This window comes from Macaca thibetana, chromosome 13 (assembly GCF_024542745.1).
Source record: "Macaca thibetana thibetana isolate TM-01 chromosome 13, ASM2454274v1, whole genome shotgun sequence".
NCBI classification, from domain to species: Eukaryota; Metazoa; Chordata; class Mammalia; order Primates; family Cercopithecidae; genus Macaca; species Macaca thibetana.
In genome coordinates, this window is record NC_065590.1 from 36,617,093 (window position 1) to 36,634,179 (window position 17,087).

General features: G+C 44.7%; 1 protein-coding gene across 1 annotated transcript in view; it reads left to right on the plus strand.

Moving 5' to 3' along the window:
- Positions 1-9,974: 9,974 nt before the first annotated feature.
- Positions 9,975-17,087, plus strand: part of TIA1 (TIA1 cytotoxic granule associated RNA binding protein) — a 162,083-nt gene continuing 154,970 nt past the window's right edge. The window contains exon 1 of the mRNA XM_050754479.1: positions 9,975-9,979. The gene's annotated coding sequence lies outside the window, so the exon portion shown is untranslated. The remainder of the gene's footprint in view (positions 9,980-17,087) is intronic.

Sequence of the window (17,087 nt, forward strand, 5' to 3'; positions counted from 1 at the left end):
ACATGCAGAATAATGAAATTCGACCCTCATCTCACACCATCTACTTAGACATAAGACTGGAAGTTGTAAAACTACTAGAAGAAAATATAGGAAAAAAAGTATTTGTCATTGGTCTGGGCAATGATTTTTTTGGGTATGACACGAAAAGCACAAGAAAGAAAAGCAAAAATAGACAAATGGGATGGCATCCAACTAAAAAGCTTCCACACAGCCAAGGAAACAATCAACAGAGTGAAAAAGCTACCTATGGAATGGGGGAAAATATTTTCAAACCATGTGTCTGATAAAGGGCTAATATTCAAAATATGTAAAGAACTCATGTACCTCAATAGCCAAAAACCCAAATTTTGAAATGAACAAAGGACCTGAACAGACATTTCTCAAAAGAAGCTATACAAATGGCCAGTAGGAGCCAGGCACGGTGGAACTCACCTGTAGTCCCAGCTACTCGGGAGGTCAAGGTGGGAGAATCACTTGAGCCCAGGAGTTCAAGTCTAGCCTGGGAAACAGACTCCATCTCATAGAAAGAAAAGAAAAACACAAATGACCAACAGGTATATGGAAAGGTATGCTCAACTTCACTAATCACCAGGAAAATGCAAAGCAAAACAGTGGGATATCACCTCACACCTGTTAGAATGGCTATTATCAAAGAGGAAAAAATAAGTGTTAAGATGTGTAGAAATGAGAACCCTTGTATGCTGTTGGTGGGGATGTAAAGGTGGGTATAGCCATTATAGAAAACAGTGTGGAGCTTCATCCAAAAAGTAAAAATAGGACTACCTTATGATCCAGCAATCCCACTCCTGGGCATATATCCAAAAGATATGAAATTAATATCTTGAAGGGATACCTGCACTCTCATGTTCATTTCATCATAATTCACAGTAGCCAAGACATGGAAACAACCTAATTGTCTATTGATGGATGATGGGATAAATAAAATATGAGATAGATAGATAGCTGTTACACACACATACTGGAATACTATTCAGCCTTTAAAAAGGAAGGAAATCCTGTCATTTGGAACAATACAGATAAACCTAGAGGACTTTATAAGTGAAATAAGCCCAACACAAAGAAAAATACTGTATGATTTCGCTTATATATAGAACCTAAAAATGTCAAACTCATAGAAACAGAATGTAGAATGGTGATTACCAGAGGCTGGGAGAATGGGGTTTGGGGAGGTATTGGTCAAAGGACACAAATCTTTTGTTTATACAGGAGGAATAAGTTCAGGAGAGCTATTGTATAACAATGTGACTATATTTAACAATATTGTATTGTATACTGCCCTCTCTGCTGAGAGGGTAGATCTTAAGTGTTCTCAACACACACACACACACACACACACACACACGGTGTTACTCTGAATATGATTTTGGTGAATATAAAGATATAGGAAATGATTGTACATGTCATTTGGTGAAAGTAGAATATAGGAAATGGTGTATTTTTAATTATAATTCTGTTATTTAAGATGTTTAGGACCACTACCGAGTTTTCTAAGTCAATCTTAGTTTGTTGTCTGAAGACTCTTTTGGAACATATATGTAGAGAGTCATAACACCTGGGCAATATTTCCAACTTCTGCTGTGGCATTTGACACTTGTCCCAGGTCACCAGAGAGGCAAAAGCACCACCGCCCAGAAAGAACTCCTTCTGGTAGAGGAAAAACCCTGTAAACTCCTTTGTCCTCTGGCTGGCAGCTCCCTTTGACTCAAGGCAATCTTATGGGGAGGGAGTTCTAGTCAAATAGACGTAACAATTCCTACACCTGTGTCCCAACCACACACTCTTCACCTTCTGTATTTGGCCTTTGTGGTAGGCTGAATAAGACTTTCCAAAAATGTCCATGTCCTAATCCTCAAAACCTGTGAATACATTATCTTACCTGGTAAAAGGGACTTTGTGGATGTGATTAAATTAAGGATTCTGAGATGGGGAGGTTATCCTGGATTATCTGGGTGGGCCCAAAATAATCATAAGGTTCTTTAGAAGACAAAGGCAGGAAAGTCAGAGTCATAGAAGGACATGTGATCGTGGAAGCAGAAGTCAGATTGACAAATGCTACCCTTGCTGGCTTTGACGATGGAGGAAGGGCACATGAGCCAAGGAATGCAGGTGGCCTCCAGCAGCTGTAAAACCAAGGAAAAAGATCCCCTAGAGCCTCCAGAAGGAATCAGCCCTTTTGTCCCTTGACATTAGCCCAGTGAGATTTATTTTACTTCTGATCTTCAAAGTGTAAGATAATAAATGTGTGTGGTTTTAAACTACTAAATTTACTGTAATTTATTATAGCAGCAATACAGACTTCATCCCCAGCTCCCCTGCCCCCAGGTAACTGGAGAGGGTGACTTCCTGCTCCCTGCAGAGCACCACTCCCAGTCCCACCCCTGGTCCTCACTGCAGGACTTTATAGATGAAAAGGGCTCTCTACCAACTTTTTATCACATACAGATGCACCTTGATTTACAATGGGGTTACATCCTGATAAACCCATTGTAAGTTGAAACTACTAAAAGTCAAAAATGCATTGAATATGCCTAACCTACTGAACATCATAGCTTAGCCTAGTCTACCTTAAAAGTGCTCAGAACACTTACATTACTCTAGAGTTTGACAAATCATTAAACACAAAGCTTATTTTATAGTAGTGTTAAATATCTCATGTAATTTATTGAATACTATACTGAAGTTGAAAAACAGAATGATTGTGTTAAACTAAACTAAAACTTACAGCCCTTGGCATAACTATTCTAGGATTTACAGTGGCAGTGGAACTTAATCTCATGACTAATCTCAAACTTGAATCCCCTTCACACACATATAAATTATTCAACATATTAGGGTTCTTCCTATTACAATACACCACATGACATCATACTCAAACCTCACTGCAAGCCAAAATATAACATCTCTTCTATTAGACTTAATTGGAATGGAAAAAAACAATACCAAAAAATGTAGCCCAATTCCAAAAACTCAAAGTACAGTTTCTGCTGAATGTGTATCACTTTTGTACCACCTAAAGTCAAAAAATCCTAAATCAGACCATCCTAAGTCAGGTTCCATCCACACAGTCTTCAAGAGGTCCCTGGTGCAGGCAGGGCTGCCTGTCTCTTTTCTCTGTTCCCATCCTGCGGCCTCTCTGGTTGTTCCCTGCCCTCCCTCAGGTGCTGTCAGTCCACAGAGAGAAGAGAAGCCTGGGAGGTGTCTGTTCAGAGGCATGGCCAGGTTCTAACAAAAGGGGAAGCCAGTAACAGTGCCCAGGCTCAAAACCTCCCTCTAAAATCTCATCAGCACTCCGTCACCACCACCCCACACAAGCTGCCTCCTAAAAGACTCAGTGCAAAACCCTGCAAGTGCAACTTCAAGACAAGTTCCCTAATTCTGTTCCACTCTCTTCCGACTGGATTGCATCCCCTAAATCCTGTGATCTAGAAATTCTGGAGCCCCCACCAGGAAGAGAGAGCACAGGGTTGGATAACAGGGCAGATCCCAGGCATTGTTTTGATTCTTGCTCTAAAGGGGCTTGGGTCCTCAGAACAAACTGGAAAACCCATCACCTTTTCATACCAGAGCATATCCCTGGTCTCCTTGAGGAAGACTCTAATGGCAGAGTTTTAGTGCCTCTAGGGAGAAAGGGAGAAGGTTGCATAATTGCTTACAAAACCTAGGCTAGGCACGGTGGCCCACACCTGTAATCTCAGCACTTTGGAAGGCCGAGGTGGGAGAATCGCTTGAACTCAGGAGTTGGAGACCAGCCTGGGTGACGTAGTGAGACCCCATCTCTACAAAAATTTATAATTAGCCAGGCGTGGTCCCAGCTACTCAGGAGGCTGAGGTGAAAGGATTGCTTGAGCCCAGGAGACCGAGGCTGCAGTGAGCTGTGATTGTGCCACTGCACTTCACTCTGAGCAACAGAGCAAGACCTTGTCTCAAAATAGTAATAATAATAATAATTATTATTATTATTATTATTATTTACAAAACCTTATTCTTCAGCCCTCATGTCCCCAGGACCCCCAGGGAAGGCCACAGGAAAGGAGTTCTTAGAGAACCCACCAACACCCCAGGGGCCTTTAAGGACTCCTACGGGTAGGCAAGACTCTTAGAAAACTAGGACTAGGTCACAAAGGACTCAAAGGAAGAGTCTGAACTGAGATGAGGACACACTTAGCATGATTGAGGAGAGTTTAATAAAGAGATCAGTGACATGGTGGGAACCAGATTAAGGGCAACAATCCTGTGATTTATCCTGAAACTAGCAACAGTGGGGAGCTGTTGCTATCTCTAGACCCTGAGGGGCAAGGGAGGGAGTGGACACACAGAGAGACCCATAGCTATGGAAGCAAGCTGTTTAAAGGCAGCCACAGCCTTCAGCAGAGAGAGGCAGCCATTGCCAGCCCAAGCCCTTAATGTGACACATTAAGCCTCAAGCACCTTTAACCACTTTTGCACTTAAAGCAGAGGCCCATTGGTGAAGCAAAGAAGAAATCACCAAGTGGCCCTCTGCTTCTTACTCTCATTTCTTGGCCCTAGAGTTGGGTACTTCTTACAGCCAAGAAGGCTTCTGTTCATTGCCCCCATAGCGGGAAGACACGGGAGAGCTGGGTTGAATCTGACCTTAGTGGTCCTGGGCCAGATGAAGGATGCCACCTAAACCTCTCTCACACCACTGCCCATGTGCACACATACACTTGTATGTCGCTATGCATATGTATTAAGAGCTATCAAGGGGCCAGGTGCAGTGGCTCACACCTCTAATCCCAGCACTTGGGGAGGCTGAGGTGGGCTGATCACCTGAGGTCGGGAGTTCGACACCAGCCTGTCCAACATGCAGAAACCCTGTCTCTACTAAAAATACAAAACATTAGCCGGGCGTGGTGGCGCATGCCTATAATCCCAGCTACTGGGGAGGCTGAGGCAGGAGAATTACTTGAACCTGGGAGGTGGAGGTTGCAGTGAGCCAAGATCATGCCATTGCACTCCAGCCTGGGCAACAAGAGCGAAACTCCATCTCACAAAAAAAAAAAAAAAAAAAAAGCCATCAAGTACTCCGCAGTTGTTAGTTATTTTATTATCAGGATGCTCTTGGTGGGGTAAATTGGTCTTTAAAATACAAAGAGATTTTGAAGGTCCTGAAAGCAACCTGGAGTGGAAGGGATGAGAAGAAGAAAAAGAGGAGGGAAAACAAGGAAAGAGAAGATCATAAGAAGGCTTAAGACTGGAGTCCACTGTAATAAAACGACCAACAAGACATCTCTAGTAGTGGGATGTCAAAGGATTGTAAGAATACATTTGATTTGAAACTGCTGTGTTACCATGATGTAAACTCCTCCTCTGCCCCAACCCCTAGTACTACAGTGAAGTCTGCTCCACATACAACTTGCCTTGTTTGGCGGGAGTGTGGATTGTGTGGAAAAAGGAAGAGATTGTACTGCACACATAGGAGAAGGCAGAGTTGGATGGAGACAGTCCTTAAACTGAGGAAACAGAAGTTTAGAACCAGTGGAAACCATAAGCCTCTCTCCCACTATTTCCCCATCCACACCCTAGCCCACAGCCCCAACAACCAACAGAAATGTTAGGGAGACCTCTGGATTTCCCATTTATGAAATAGATGGCTCGAAGGAAGTTTATCTAATTCTTAAGGAATTAGGTGACCCTAACTGACACTTGGGCAACACTTCAATAGACTCAAAACAGGCTGAGACAAGGTTCTTGCATTTGCTTTATTGTGTTATTCAATGATTAGTCATTCATTCATTTATTCACTCATTCAGATATGCAGACAGTCAATGAATCACATCTACAAAGGACTGGCCACAGGGAAGGCACTGAGCAGTAAGCACTGAAGATTCAACAGTGAACAAGTTCCCGTCCCCACCCTGAAGGCACTTCTGACTGATGAGTGACACAGGCAAGATGAGCACAGAGAGACAAGGAGGCACAGGACCCCGTGGTCATCCAGGCTCTAGGCAGTAGAAGTGGCACATTGGAGGGAAGTGGCAAGAAAGCCCTCCCTCTGGAAATGATTTGGCTGTGGCTGGCATCACCCAGGTCCCTCCAAATGCCTTCCTTTCAGCTGGACTCCAAGACCCATCTTGGCTACTTACGGTCCCCTTCCTCTAAGCAGCAAGTTCTTCTCCATCTCAGCTGCAGCCACTCTGACTTCTAGATTCTCCTCACTCCAGTTCCAGCAGTGAAGTAAGACAGTCTTCCCAGCTCCCTTTTTTTTTGTTACTCCCCAAATAATGAAGTACCCAGGAATCTCGGTTTTAAGGATTTGACTGCTAATTACTATAAGGTCATAGGGGACATCAAAAGTGATAAAATGGGTCTATGTTAGTTACAAAGATTCCAAAATCTTACCACATTCTTAGAGTCCTGATCTTGAGTCAGGAGTTCCTGACTTTCTCTGAGATAGTAAATGAAATTATGATTATGATAATAATAATAACAGGGACTGGGCATGGTGCCCCACACCTGTAATCCCAGCACTTTGGGAGGCTGAGACGAGTGGATCACTTGAGTGCAAAACCAGCCTGGACAACATGGTGAAACCCCATCTCTACCAAAAATATAAAAAATTAGACTGGTGCGGTGGCGCACACCTGTAATCCCAGCTACTTGGGAGGCTGAGGCAGAAGAATCACTTGAACCCAGAAGGCAGAGGTTGCAGTGAGCCGAGATCGTGCCACTACACTCCAGCCTGGGCAACAGAGTAAGACTCCACCTCAAAATAATAATAATAATAACAGCAGGTATTGGATATCTAGGATTTCCAGGTACTTTGCATTCCACAGGTATACAAATTTAATAGAATTATTCCCTTTTTGCAGATGAAGAAACAAAGGCTTTTACAAAGTAGCTTGTCCAGGGGTGCAAAGCTAGAAAGACATGGATGTGAGGGCTCCACTATTTGCACTGCACCCCACTCCACGTGTATTCCTGAAGGCAGAGTTCACCACCTCCCCCTCCTCCCTTTGACTAGACCTTGGGCAAAGGTCAACGGGACCCATTCCTCCATACTAGCCCCTCTTCTCAGACTCAAAACAGAATCATGGTTGCTTTCCCTTGTTTCAAGTAAGCAACCAGCCTCATCAAGGGTCCCTGGGCTAGGCGATGCCAGGCTGCTCTGAGCTTCAGGACTGACCTGGATTCCATACCTTCCTTTTTCTCACAAGCACATTCCTATGCTCAGGTGAAGCAAGGAACTCACTCACCAAGGAAGAGGTCGGAGCCTGCCAATAGGGATGTTTTCGTTTCACATACCGTTGTAAGGATAAAATCATTTTTGTGAAAACACGTGACAGAGTAGGTACTAGATATGTGTGAGTTGATGCTAAACAGGCTTTTCACTCATCTCTAATGAGTAAACTCTTCTCAAGCCATCTACCCAATCCTCACTGCTCACTTGAACTAGCTCAGCAAACCACCCCCTCTCCCTAAATCTTAATCTCTTCCTTGTTTTATTAGTTCCCATCTCTCTCAGAAGGAACCTTACCCCTCCAAGGCTGACCCCTCCATCTGGATGCTGGACCCCATGCCTCACACCAGGCCATATCAGTTATTCCTCTTTTTTTGTTTGTTTTTGTTTGTTTGTTTTTTGAGATGGAGTCTCGCTCTGTCGCCCAGGCTGGAGTGCAGTGGTGCGATCTCCTGTGTTCAAGCAATTCAGCCTTTGCTTCACAAATTCAAGCAATTCTCATGCCTCAGCTTCCAAGTAGCTGGGATTACAGGCATGTGCCACCACACCCAGCTAATTTTTGTATGTTTAGTAGAGATGGACTTTCGCCATGTTGGCCAGGTTGGTCTCAAACTCCTAGTCTCAAGTGATCCGCCGGCTTTGGCCTCCCGAAGTACTGGGATTATAGGCGTGAGCCACCATGCCCAGCCCAGTTATTCCTTTTTAGTCTTTGGTTTCTCATTCCATCTCCTTTCCCTTGCCTATGTGCCGGCTTCATCTTACCCAAGATTTAAAAAACAAAAACCTCATGACCCTGCCCTCTTCTCAAGTTATAGCCCTTCACTCCTCCCTTCCATCACTACTGCACTCCCATAATGCCCTGCCTACCTGGTTTTCTGCAAATGGCATCATAAAAGTCACCAGGGACCGCCTCATTGCCACATCTGATGGTTCCCTTTTTTCTTGATTTTGCAGCCACACTTGACCCTGAGGACCGCTCCCTCCTAGAAACCGTCCCAGCCCCATGCCACCATCTCACTGGGTTTGCTCCTGCATCTCTGACCACAGCTTCCCAGCCGCCTCTGACACCTCTTCTTCTCTTTAAATGTGGAAAGCCCCAGTTTTCTTTCCTTGGCCCCTTTCTCTTCTTATTTATCACTCTTCCTGGACAATCCCATCCACTCACACATCTGCATCAGTCTTCCAAGTCATCATTGCCAGCACCCAAGCACCAAAACAGAAGTGTGGAGCCAGTCACGCTTTGGCGGAAATTTTGGGTACTGTGAGGGTGCTAGGCTTGGTGCTATCTTTCCCAAAGCTCAGATTTCTGCCTGGTGACCCATGGATACTTTATGCTTAGCTGTCAAATTGATCCACGGGCAAGGACTTCTGCTAGGCACTGGGAAGAATGCAGAGGCTTAAAGCCCTGCAACCTGGTCACTAGCCCGCCTTCTCCTTTGCTGAGTTCCCCTCCCTTAGGACATCCACATGGCCCCACCCTCCATCACTGCCATCACAAGTTCTATGCAACAGAAGGAATGATCAATTCAAAAAGGATAAAGTGCCCCTTTGCCAACACCCAAATTCCTTATTCTCTCTCTCCAACACACTTCCCATCACTCCACCTCATTCCCCAGTCAAATGGATCCAGCGTCACATGACGACAGTGCCCTCTAGAGGAATGCTTTTCAAATTGCAATGGTGCCCTCCATGTGGCTAATGTATTTTCCAAAGATGACTGGTATCTCCCATCCTACTTGCTGTTCTTACAATGGGACTTTGACACTCCACCCATTATGAAGTAGAGTCTATGTTCCCTTCACTGCATTGGAGTGGGCTTGTGATTCTGAAGAAAATGATGCTATATGACTTCCACTTGAAGCTCTAAGGCACCTTAATCAGTTCAACTGCCCTGAGACTGTCATGCACAAGGAAGCCCACACTGAGACCACACGGGGACACTACCTGGAGAGAGACAGCTAATTCAACCTGTCAGTGTTCCAGCCCCAGATACTGACCACAGTCACATGAGACACCTAAATCAGAACGGCCCTATTGAGCCCTTCCTAAATTGCTGCCCCAAAGAAACCATGAAAGATACTGAAATAATTACTGTTGCTTTAGGTCATCATGTTGGAATGATTTGTTATGCAGCAATAGATAACTAGAACAGTGGGTCACGAAATCATTCGAGTGTGTCATGACCAGCATTGTTTTTTAAGAATTAACTGGTAGAGAACAGAATAGAATGAAAAATGTAATAACAAAAGTTCTGTTGAGAAACTTTCTTCAGTAAATGTGTGTGTTTGCATATGTGTATACTGGATCAAGTAGTAAAATGTATTTGTCTCTGTGCATCATGTAAAGTTTTTAAAGTTTTAAGAAGCTAGATTATTGTTGCAATGCCAGAAACTACAAAAACCAAACTCCACTAAGGCCAATATCATCTCAATGAGTCAAGGAGGCTGGAAATTCTAGTACTTTATAAGCAAGTTACAGGTTTACCCATTTAGCTTTGTCATCTAAAGCAGAGGAACAGAAATGCCTTCTGCTTGTGAGAGCAAGAAAGGAGGCAGCTCCTAGAAAAGCAGTGTTCTAGATGCTTCTTGGATATTTTTACTATAATACTTGGTGCCTTGATCCTCAGAAATTAATGGAATTTCTGAGAAGTTTGATGGTATTTTTCTCCATAAAACTCCCGCAGCAGCATCACATGGGGGCTTGTAAAAACACAGATCCCTTGGCCACAGTTCAAACGTGAGACAGGGGTCCCAAGACTCTGTATCTTAACCCAGCCCCCCAAAGGAATTATAAACGCACTAAAGTTTGAGATCTACTGAGTCACAGGGAGGACTGTATGAATATTGAAACTTAGGGCTGGGCATGGTGGCTCATGCCCATAATCCCAGTGCTTTGGGAGAACATGAAAGGAGGATCACTTGAGCCAGGAGGTCAAGACCAGCCTGGGCAACATAGCGAGACCCCGTCTCTTTAAAAAAAATTTTAGGTTAACTCTCATGCAAAGGCCATTAACTATCATGCAAAGGCCTGCACTCCAGCCTGGGTGACAGAAGGAAACCCTGTCTTTAAAAAAAGAAAAAAAAAAGTTAACTATCGTCCAAAGACCTAATTGGTCAGAATCCTGAGACATCTTCACTGCACCATGGTTGTAACTGAAAATAGCCCTGATTGTCAAGAAAGCTCATCCAGGGCTCCTGTAAAGTAAAAAGCAAGGCTGGAAATGCCTTCATTTCTTTTTTTAAAAAAGTGTAATAATTACAAGACAAGAGACCTAACATAGAGCAGTACCATCAACCCCACCATCAGTTGGTAATCACTGCCCATCCCTGCCTAGCAAGCTCAACCTCATGTTTCCAGGCCTGGGTCACTGTCCTTTAAGGATAGTTTATTATATTAAAAAAAAATACACACAATATATGTGTCTTTCTATTTTATTACATGTTCTTCAATACATGTAAGAAAAAATACTGTCTGGGTTGCTTTGAAAGTTTGGTTTTGGTTTTAGAATGTTTGGGTTGGTTTTAGGATGCTTAGGATCACTTCACAGATGAGAGATTTAGAAACACTGATTTAACCTCATCTTCAGTGGGGAAAACTGAAACCAAGGAGGGGAAATAACCTGCCCAAGATGGTAAGTCATTCTTTGCTTTAGGCTTTCAGGAAGAAAAGACTTAGAGAAGATTCACGGGCATGCTAAGTACCTGCTGGTCTCCGATCCCGAGGGGAGTCTGGGGCCCACAAGGGGCCAGTGGCTGCTGGGAGCCACAGGCAGAATCAGAAGAATTGAAGCTATTCCTGGAATTTGTATATATATTTTTTGTTTTTTTCCTTTTTTGTAGAGATGGTGTCTCACTGTGTTGGCCAGACTGGTCTCAAACTCCTGGCCTCAAGCAATCCTCAAGCCTCGGCCTCCCAAAGTGCTGGAACTACAGACATAAGCCACCATGCTGGAATTTTTAAGATATCAGGTATTTAAAACAGAGATCACGGCCGGGCACAGTGGCTCACACCTGTAATTCCAACACTTTGGGAGGCCAAGGTGGGCAAATCACCTGAGATCAGGAGTTCAAGACCAGCCTGGCCAACATGGCAAAACCCCATCTACACTAAAAATAAAAAAGCTAGCCGGGTGTGATGGCATGTGCCTGTAGTCCCAGCTACTTGGGAGGCTAAGCCACGAGAATGGCTTGAACCCAGGAGGCAGAGGTTGCAGTGAGCCAAGATCGCACCACTGCACTCCAGGCTCGGTGACAGAGTGAGACCCTGTCTCAAAAAATATTATAATAATTAAATTTTAAAAAACAGAGATCAGGTTCTTGGCCATTATTTAGAGATTTGATTGTTTTATTAATATGCATAACCATCTAGGGAGTTTATAAATAACCTTCAGTCTAATTGGGTGGGTCTAAATTGCCTCAGCGTGTCCTTAGTCCCAGCAAGCAATAGACTCCAAGTGTGGGCAGGCTCGCACTTGCTGTGACGAAGCTGGCAGAAGCCACAGCAAAGTCAGATCCATTCAGCTCTACTGGGCATAACCCCACTGAGCAAATATTTAAAATATTTTCTGTGTTGGTTTTGGGGTTTTTGTTGTTATTGTTTTTGTTTTTTGAGACAGGGTCTTGCTCTGTCACCCAGCCTGGAGTGCAGAGGCACAATCACAGCTCACGGCAGGCTTGACCTCCCTGGGCTCAGCGGATTCTCCCGCCTCAGCCTTCCAAGCAGCTGAGACTACAGGCATGTGCCAATATGCCTGACTAATTTGGGGCAGGGGGGTTGGTGTGGTTGTTTGTTTGTTTGTTTGTTTGTTTTGTAGAGATGGAATTTCGCCATGTTGCCCAGGCTGGTCTCAAACTCCTGAGCTCAAGCGATCCACCCGCCTCAGTCTCCCAAAGTGCAGGGATTACAGGTGTGAGCCACCATGACTGGCCCAAAATATTTTTTAAATTAAAAAAATTCCAGGCGGGGCATGGTGGCTCACGCCTGTAATCCCAGCACTTTGGGAGGCCAAAGCGGGTGAATTACCTGAGATCGGGAGTTCAAGACCAGCCTGGCCAACATGGCGAAACCCGTCTCTACTAAAAATACAAAAATTAGCCGGGCGTGGTGGCGCATGCCTATAATCCCAGCTACTAGGGGGGCTGAGGTAGGAGGATCACTTGAACCTGACAGGTGGAGGTTGCAGTGAGCCGAGATCGTGCCACTGCACTCCAGCCTGGGCAACAGAGAAAGACTTGGTCTCAAAAAAAAAAAAAAAAAAAATCCAGGAATAGCTTTAGTTCTTCTGATTCTACCTGTGACTCCCATCAGCCCACTGGTCCCTCATGGGTGCCAAGCCACCCTGATTTCCCTGCACTAACACCAGGAAGCTGGTGAAAAGCTGGCACCCTGGTTATAAGCTTACGTACAGTGACCCCTGCTGCTGAGGCCTGGAGACACATGCGAAACCACATGGTGCCAACCTCAGGTTCATTCATTCTCCCTGGGCCCAAGGGACTTGCCTAAGGCCCTTACCCACCAGCAAAGCCCACAGGTTGGCATTGGTTGTTTATCAGATTCCAACTGTGGATTAGGAGGTGACAGGGTAGAGAAGTCTAGGAAGCAAGCGATGGTTGGAAAGGCATGGTGGTGGGCACAGAAACTCAAAGGGACCCTCCCTCGCCACTAGCAGAGGGTATAGTCTCAGACAGTGCAACCTAGAGCAGGTATATTCAAACTTGAGGAATGTGTAGAATGTATGTTTTTTTTTTGTTTTTGTTTTTTGTTTTGTTTTTTTTTTTTTGAGAGACAGGGTCTTGCTTTGTTGCCTAGGCTGGAGTGCAGAGGCACAATGATGGTTCACTGCAGCCTCGAACTCCCACACCCAAGCAATCCTCCTACCTCCTACCTCAGCAGCAGCCCCCTCAGCCCCCCGTAGCTGGGACTACAGGTGCATGCCACAATGCCTGGCTAATTTTTAAAATATTTTTTGTAGAATCAGAGTCGTGCAAATCTATACATTACCTATACTCCAATAACAGATTCCTTCTTAGACCCTTCAAAAAAAATGAATGATTCAATATCATAAAGATATCACTTTTTCTTAAATTATTATCCATAAACTTAGTGTAATACTAATCAAAATCACAATTTTTAAAAAACTTTTAACTGATTTTTAAAACTCCATCTAGGCCAGGTGTGGTGGCTCACACCTGTAATCCCAGCACTTCAGGAGGCCAAGGCAGGTGGATAACTTGAGGTTAGGAGTTTGAGACCAGCCTGGCCAACATGGTAAAACCCCGTCTCTACTAAAAATATAAAACTTAGCTGGGCATGGTGGCGGATGCCTGTAATCTCAGCTACTCGGGAGGCTGAGGCAGGAGAATCCCTTGAACCTGGGAGGCGGAGGTTGCAGCAAGCTGAGATCACACCACTGCTCTCCAGCCTGGGCAACAGAGTGAGACTCTGTCTTAAAATAAATAAATAAATAAATAAAATCCATCACAAGAGAATGTATACAATCGCCACGATTCTTTTTTAAAGAGAGGGACAACGTAGGTAGAATTGTCTTCTTGGTTATCAAATTATCCTATAAAGCTATGGCAATGGTAGTATTGGTATATAAATAGACAAATAGAACTGACTAATGTATAAATGGAAATTCAGTGTATGATAAAGGAGCACTTCAAAATGGTAGGAAAAGGGGCAGGGTGCAGTGGCTCACGCCTGTAATCCCAGCTCTTTGGGAGGCCGAGGTGGGCAGATCACCTGAGGTCAGGAGTTCAAGACCAGCCTAGCCAACAAGGTGAAACCCTGTCTCTATAAAAATACAAAAATTAGCCAGGCGTGGTGGCACATGCCTGTAGTCCCAGCTACTTGGCAGACTGAGGCAGGAGAATTGCTTGACCCCAGGAGGCAGAGGTTGCAGTGAGCCGAGATCACACCACTGCACTCCACCCTAGGTGACAGAGTGAGGCTCCGTCTCAAAACAAAAAAAAGAAAAGAAGACAAAATGGTAGGAAAAGGGTGGCCAGTTGAGTAAATGGTGTTGAGCTATCTAGTTGGAAAAGAGTAAAGCTACATTTCAACCTCACATCATACCTTCTAAGATAAATATTTTTTAACTATAGAAGTATTAGCAGAAGGCCAGGCACAGTGGCTCACGTCTGTAATCTCAGCACTTTGGGAGGCCAAGGCAGGTGGATCACAAGGTCAAGAAATCAAAACCATCCTGGCCAACATGGTGAAAACCTGTCTCTACTAAAAATACAAAAATTAGCTGGGCGTGGTGGCACACGCCTGTAGTCCCAACTACTCGGGAGGCTGAGGCAGGAGGATTGCTGGAACCTGGGAGGCAGAGGTTGCAGTGATCCGAGATCGCACCACTGCATCCCAGCATGGGGATAGAGTGGGACTCCATTTCAAAAAAAAAAAGAGTATTAGCAGAAAGTATGCAAAATGGGTTTAAACCATCCATTGAGGAAAAGAAAGGCCTTCTTGAGCAAAACACAAAATATACAAGTCATAAAGGGAGTGTTTTAGTCTGTTCTGACTGCTATAACAAAATACCATAATCTGGGTGACTTATAGACAGTATTTCTTACAGTTCTGGAGTCTGGGAAGTCCAAGACAGTCCAAGATCCAGGTGCCAGTAGATTCGGGTGTGGTGAGGGCCTGCTTCCTGCTTCATAAATGACTATCTTCTCTGTATCCTCACATGGTGGAAGGGACAAGGGTCTCTTTCACAAGGGCACTAATCCCATTAACAAGGGCTCCACCCTCATGATCTAATTACCTCCCAAAGGTCTCACCTCCTAACATCACATTGGTAGATTACATTTCAACATATGAATTTCCGGGGACGCAAACACTCAGTCTAGAGCAGGAAAAAAATAATAAATGTAACCAGTTAAAAAAGAAAATAAGGCTGGGCACAGTGGCTCACACCTGTAATACCAGCACTTCAGGAGGCCAAGGCAGGCAGATTGCTTGACCTCAGGAGTTCAAGACTAGCCTGACCAACATGGTGAAACCCGTCTCTACAAAATATGCAAAAATTAGTCGGGCATGTTGGCACTCGCCTATAGTCCCAGCTACTTGGGAGGCTGAAGCAGGAGGATCACTTGAACCCAGGAGGTTGAGGCTGCAGTGAGCAGAGGTCACGCTACTGCACTCCAGCCTGGGTGACAAAGTGAGACCCTGTCTCAGAAAAAAATGAGAGAACGAGCCCTTCCCAACTCATTCTTATTGTGGATCATCTGGAGTGTGTTCTCCCTCCCTGCAGCAAACTAAATAACCTGCCTTTTTTTTACTGCTGGTATGTTCCTGGTAGTCTTTGGTCAGTGAATATTGACAATACTGACAATACTATTTTATTATTAATTGTTTTTATTTTTTTTGTTTATTTGTTTATATGTTTTATATGTTTATTTTATATATTTCATTTATATTTTATATGATAGGACATGATACTGATTTCTTCATTAGTTGTATTATTCATAACTTCATTTCAATGAAGTAAAGGTGGAACTATAAGATATTTGTTTGAAAAAAGGGCACCAAGTGTGGCAGGATTGAGAAACACCAGGAGAAAGAGCTCTTTGCCAGATTGCAAGACAAATTCAAATATGGCCACCCCAACCTGAGCAGGCTCTCTGGACTCCCGTAGTTGGGCTGTCTGGGACATTTCCCCACATCCTGGTGGCTGTCAGCTAGGACTGCATGGGGACTCCTTTAGCAGAAAGGAGGTACTCCCATAAACAGTGCTACAAGAGCCTGCCCACACACCCCAGAGGCTACATCTGGACCAGATGACAGCTGCAAACCCTCAATGGCCTGTGAGGGAGACCAAACTTCACATGGAGGATGGTTAGGAAATGTGCATATGACATGCAAAAATGCAAGAAGCTGGGATAAAGGAATAACAGATAAACCTCTGGGCCAGCCTGTAGTTGAGGAAGCATTGCTGGAACAGGGAAAGGCTGGTATTGAAGCAAAGCCCTTCCATGCCCACCAGAAAGGTGGGAGCATCCCTGGAGGGAATCTTCTCTAACTACCCTTTGCCCCAATGAAAATTCAGATGAGAAGAGGAGGCACAATGTGTCCCAGCTGCACACTTCCTGAGGTAAAGGAGAGAGACAGAATTATGGAGAGTGAGATGCTGAGGCCTCTGTACCACACCTGTCTCCCTAGGTACAGGGCAAATGACCAGCGGCCTCATGCAAGGGACACTGGGCGCCATGAGAATCATGAGCACAAACCATTAGCCCATAATCTACCTTTACCTTATTAAAATTATTCCCCCACTCCCACACTTCATGGTGTTTTCCTTCCTCCAGGAAGACTATCAACCCCAAATGATTACGCTTCCCTCCCTTCACACCCCCACCCCACCCATCCCACACTTGGTGCTGCCATGAATACCCCATTAAAGCACATTCCTCTGAACTCAGGCTCTGCCCTCTGTTAACAGGCAGCTTTCCTGCAGAAAGGAGTACCCATGGGCCAGGGGCGGTGCTCATGCCTGTAATCCCAGCACTTTGGGAGGCCGAGGCGGGTGGATTACCTGAGGTCAGGAGTTCGAGACCAGCCTGACCAATATGGCAAAACCCCATCTCTACTGAAAACACAAAAAATTAACCAGGCATGCTGGTGGGCGCCTGTAATCCCAGTTACTAGGAAGGCTGAGGCAGGAGAATCATCTGAACCCAGGAGGCAGAGGTTGCAGTGAGCCAAGATCATGCCACTGCACTCCAGCCTGGGCAACAGAGAGCAAAACTCAGCCTCAAAAAAAAAAAAATAAAATAGAAGTACCCATGAAGCTGATCCTGTCAAACTAGGCAGAAGGCAAAAAGAAACTGTCCCCGGGTCTGGGTGTGGGACCCTCAGCTGG